Here is a 6,000-nt window from a genome sequence, read left to right as displayed (position 1 = left end):
TTTACAATGCGATCCTATAGTGGCACAAATTCAGCAGTTCTTGAGAAATATTGGCCAATTTTACAATGCGATCCTACAGTGGCACAATATCGCACCAGTGAGGAGTCACTATGAGTCAGGGAACCCAAAGACTGTTTTCTGGGTAGACCCAACCCCATGGGGATGCAAACACTGCGGTAAATGTCCGAATGTTGAACATACTAACATATTCACAAATTCAGCAGGCAATAGGCAGTAAAAGATTAGTTACATGCAGTACTAAGGTCGTCATATATTATGCAACATGTCCATGCAAATTAATTTATGTTGGCCTCGCGATTCGGAAATGAAAGTCCGTATTAGAGAACATATCAGAGATATTAAGGCCACTGAGGATGCAAACTTCGATCCTGAAGGAAAACCTGTAGCATTGCACTTCAGGTAAAAACACAATTTTGATCCCAGCTTATTAAAAGTGAGGGGCATTGACAAAATTGTAATGGGCATCAGAGGTGGCCCAATTAAGAAAAGGCTAGCATAGTGCAAAGCACGTTGGATCTGGACCCTAGATACACTTCAACAGAAGGGTCTTAATGAAACTTTAAGTTTTGCCCCCTTCCTCCAGTGACTTAACTTGTCCACCCTTACTTTTTAAATTGGTTCCTCTGCATCATGTTCACATAGTATGACTGGCGTCAGTTAACACCAGCTTTTAAGTGTTTTTAACTTATTTGTTTGTTAAAGTTTTTAGTCTTTATTATATTTTCAGAGTTGCATACATTGGTTCTTTGTATGGTTCATGCTTTCTACGAGAAAAGGGGTAAATCTCTTGATGCAGTGGCACGAATAGAGAAGGAACATCTGGATAAATACAACTGAGAGACCTCTAAGTCACCTGCATTTTATGATTCTGTACCCAAGTGCACACAAGTGAAACAATTGAGTGCATTAATTGTATGCATCCTGGTAACAGTGAGAGTTTAACTTTTGCAATATCATGATCTTTTAACAATGATGTTTCTGCCAGTTAACATAACCATTTTTCTACATTAGGCAGCATGTCTTGCACGAACAGGTTTTGTGACCTATAGCATAATAATATATTCAGGTAAAAATGGGAAGAGCAGTGGCGTAACTAGGAGAGGATGGGCCCCATAGCAGATTTCTGCATGGGGCCCCCCCTTCCCCTTAAAAAAAATATATACATATCACATAAATATACGCACATTTATATACTAATACTCATACACACTCATACATACATTAGATACGAACATGCACGTACAGTATAAGCACATCATATACACACATTCTGTATAGCACATTATAAACACATAGGGAGATTTATCAGATGCTAGCGCTCTTGCGCTATTTATCGGCCATGCATCCCTCCCCCTTGTCGTGAAGGATACATCAAGAGGCTTAGTCCTCTTGAAGTATTCGGCGGGTGGTGTGGCTTTTATGCCCCCTCCAAGCAATGGGGCATATTCACAATTTTAATCGCAAATTCTTGCACTGCGCAAGAATTTGCGATGTCACTGCTTTTATGCCAGAAAACTGGCATAGAAGCTGTGATAAATCTCCCCCATATAGTATATATACATAATATATTATTTTAATTAACCCCTTAAGGACGCAGCCATTTTGTAGCTTAAGGCTCAGCCCGATTTTTTGGATTCTGACTTGCGTCGCTTTATATGGTTATAACTTTTGAACTCTGTTACTTATCAAAACGATTCTGAGATTGTTTTTTCCCCACATGTTGTACTTCATTTTAGTGGTAAATTTTGGCTGATAAGTTTTGCGTTTATTTACAAAAAAAAAGAAAATATGATAAATTTTTTGAAAAATTTGCCATTTTCGAAATTCTAAATCGTTGCGTTTTCAGGCAGATAGATTTACCACCTAAATAAGTTGCTGAATAACATTTCCCATTTGTCTACTTTACATTTTCACCATTTTTGAAATGTCTGAATAATTTATTTTGACGTCACGCGGCTTACAAATCGAATAGCGATTTTCCGGATTTTCAGAATTGACTATTTTGGGGATAAATAAAGTTTTGAATGAAATTTTACATATTTAGCATCAAACCCCCCTATATAACCAAATCTCAACCCTGCACCCCTCAAGCTATCAGAAACAGCTTTTACGAAGATTGTTAACCCCTTGAGATCTTCATAGTAATTGAATCAAAATGAAGGTGAAATTTAGAATGGTCATATTGTTCCCTTATACATTCATTTAGCACTAAAATTTACACATTTCCAAAATATAAAAAGAGAAAACCCACCATACAATTTGTTCTGCAATTTCTCCTGAGTACAAAGACCCCCCACATGTGGCTGTGACTTGTTTTATGGGCGCACAGCGAGGTGCAGAAGGGAAGGAGGGCGCTGCAGCTGCCAGGATTTTAGTTTCCTCATTGGCCCCTTTTGAAGGCTATAAAATGTTCGCTTTTTCGTTATTTGGGCCATGTGATGGCATTTTTTTTGCGGGACGAGATGCTTTTTCCATTGTTACCATTTTGGGGTTGGTATCACCTATTGTTGAAAATTTAGGAACTTTTTTTGAGGGCAGGAGTAGAAAAGCATCAATTCTGTACTGAATTTTTTACTTTTTTTTTTTTGGTGTTCACCGTATAGACTAATAATCATGTTATCTTTATTCTATGGGTTGATACGATTACGGGGATACCAGACATGAATATATTTTCTTAAGTTTTACTAAATTTGTCAAACAAAACCCTAATGTGGGGAAAAATCTATCATTTATGTATTGCCGTCTTCCAAGTGGCATAACATTGTTACTTTTTTGGCTACGGAGCTGGTTGATGGCTTGTTTTTTGCGGGACATGTTGTACTTTGCACCAGTATCATGTCTGAGTACATACGGTTTTTTGATCGCATTTTATAGCATTTTTTGTGGGATTGAAAAGGTAAAAATCATAATTTTTGGAGGGTTTATACCAGTTTTTTTTTACGGCGTTTATCGTGGGGGTTCAATAATGATTTACTTTTATTCTACGGGTTGTTACGGACGCGGTGATACTATATATGTGGGGTTTGTGTTATGATTTAGACTTTTTTTGAGTTATATGTCTCTTTATATGTTTTGGGAGTTTGGAGCATTTTTAGTGATTTATGACTTTATTTTTTTATTGAATAACTTTTTTTTTTTTTACTTTTTCACTTTTATACCATGGGACATGAAGAAGCAATCTTCTGATTGCTTCTGCATGATAATATTCTGCAATACTGATGTATTGCAGAGTATTATCAGTGTCAGCCTATGCACTTGCATAGGCTGGCACTGTGCCAGTAAGATGACGTCACAGACGCCATCTTACTGGCAATTCTTGCAAGTAAGTCTGGGGTCCAGATCGGACCCCAGAGTTACTATAGCAACGATCGGCGCCCCCCGAAAACGGTTCGGGGGGGCCGATCGTGGAGGAAAGACCCCCCAGATGCAGGTTAGATGCCGCGGTCGCGCTGACCGCGGCATTTAACGGGTTAAGCACCCGCGATCGGAGACAACTCCGATCGCGGGTGTTACACTGGGGTGCCGGCTATTAGTTACAGCCGGCACCCCGTGTTTCCCGATGCCGGTTCGGCTCTGATCCAGAGCCGAGCCGGCATAAGCGCCTTGGCGGATATATCCGCCACTGAGCGCTAAGTCACTGCGCTCCGTGGCGGATATATCCGCCACGGAGCGTGAAGGGGTTTATATATACTTATAATACATATAAGATATCTAGTATATTCAAAGCATATATATATACACTTGCATACAATAGAAACACACCATATACACAGATACTGCATACACATACATATAGCACTGACATCATACACACATACATATAGTATATACACCCCATACATCATATATACACACACATATACAGCAAACACAGAAACATATACAGTGTATACACATCATACACACATACATATAGTATATACACCCCATACACCATATATACACACACATATACAGCAAACACAGAAACATATAGAAACATATACAGTGTATACACACCATGCATCATATAAACACACATATACAGCATATAAAGACATACATACAGTATATACACATCATACACACATACATATAGTATATACACACTATACAACATATACATAAACACACACATATATATATACTTACCAGAAGAGATATCCTCGCTCCTTGTGCTCAGGATCTTTCTTCTCCTCGGGCCTAGTCCGTCTGCTTTTCAGTCCCCGGGATGGCGCGTAGCTGGTCTGTGCTGCACACTATGTGCCTGTTGCTTCTGCCATTCCCCCGAGATCCCGGTGGCTCGGCAGCGCTGTATGCAGAACAGAAAGCGCGTCAGGGAGCAGCCCAGACCTCACTGCTTCTGTGTGAACCCTGGCTGGGGACACAGTGCATATCCGGCGGGTCCCGTACCCTGGGGAGGAGCTGTGTGAACTCCAGTGTACGGACTGCCGGACCTGTGTGCCTCCTCTGCTGCTCCCCGCTGTCAAATGTATGTGGCCCGAGAGGGGAACATCAGGCTAGAGGTGGCGCAAAACCCTAACCACACTCACTTCTCTTCTCTTTGGTGGAATCCCTGAAGTGAATTTGCGCTACAGTCGGCTCGGTAGCGCGGGCCCCCCTAGACCTCATGGGCCCCGTAGCAGCTGCTATGGCTGCTACGGCTGTAGTTACGCCACTGGGGAAGAGGTTAGGGCCTCACTACAAGCTACATAATTTATTCTGTGTACATCCTGTTAACAGTATAGAGATGAAAGTTCTCTTTTTATTGGGGAATATATATAAACATACGGAGACTATTTATACTGGGGGGGGGGGGCTCTGTATATAAATGAGTTTGCTGGGGGAATATATATAAATAGTATATATGGGGGACAGATACTATTTATACTGGGGGGGCTCTAAATAAATGAGCTTGCTGGGGGAATGTATATATGCAGTATATATGGGGGACGGAGACTATTTATTCTGTATATAAAACAGCTCTCTTGGGGAATATATATAAACATACAGAGACTATTTATACTGGGGGGGGGCTCTTTATATAAATGTGCTTGATGGGGGAATATATATGTTGATGATATATGTGGATGATGACTTCACACCGCCTGTGACTCTGAGCGGGGCTGCGGCTATTCTGTGAGAAAACAAGAGCTGCAAGCCATGGGGGCACCCTTGCATGGAGGTGAGTATAAGTTTTATTCTTTTTAATGGACAAGTATTGCTGAAAGTGAGAGCAATATATATATATATATATATATATATATATATATATATACAGTATATATGGGGAACTGAGACTATTTATACTGGGGGGGGGCTCTTTATATAAATGAGCTTGCTGGGGGAATATATATAAGCAGTATATATGGGGGAGGGATACTATTTATTCTGGGAGGAGCTCTGTATATAAAACAGTTTGCTGTGGAAATATATATATATATATATGAGTATATATGGGGAACGGGACTATTTATACTGGGGGGGGATCTGTATATAAAACAGCTCGCTGGGGAAATATATATATACAGTATATATGGGTGACAGATACTATTTATACTGGGGGGGCTCTGTATATAAATGAGCTTGCTGGGGAAATATACACTCACCGGCCACTTTATTAGGTACACCTGTCCAACTGCTTGTTAAAACTTAATATCTAATCAGCCAATCACATGGCGGCAACTCAGTGCATTTAGGCATGTAGACATGGTCAAGACAATCTCCTGCAGTTCAAACCGAGCATCAGTATGGGAAAGAAAGGTGATTTGAGTGCCTTTGAACGTGGCATGGTTGTTGGTGCCAGAAGGGCTGGTCTGAGTATTTCAGAAATTGCTGATCTACTGCGATTTTCACACACAACCATCTCTAGGGTTTAGAGAGAATGGTCCGAAAAAGAAAAAACATCCAGTGAGCGGCAGTTCTGTGGGCGGAAATGCCTTGTTGATGCCAGAGGTCAGAGGAGAATGGGCAGACTGGTTCGAGCTGATAGAAAGGCAA

This window comes from Engystomops pustulosus, chromosome 1, assembly GCF_040894005.1.
Source record: "Engystomops pustulosus chromosome 1, aEngPut4.maternal, whole genome shotgun sequence".
NCBI classification, from domain to species: domain Eukaryota; kingdom Metazoa; phylum Chordata; class Amphibia; order Anura; family Leptodactylidae; genus Engystomops; species Engystomops pustulosus.
The sequence above is the reverse complement of the archived record's forward strand: the minus strand, read 5'-3'. Positions refer to the sequence as shown.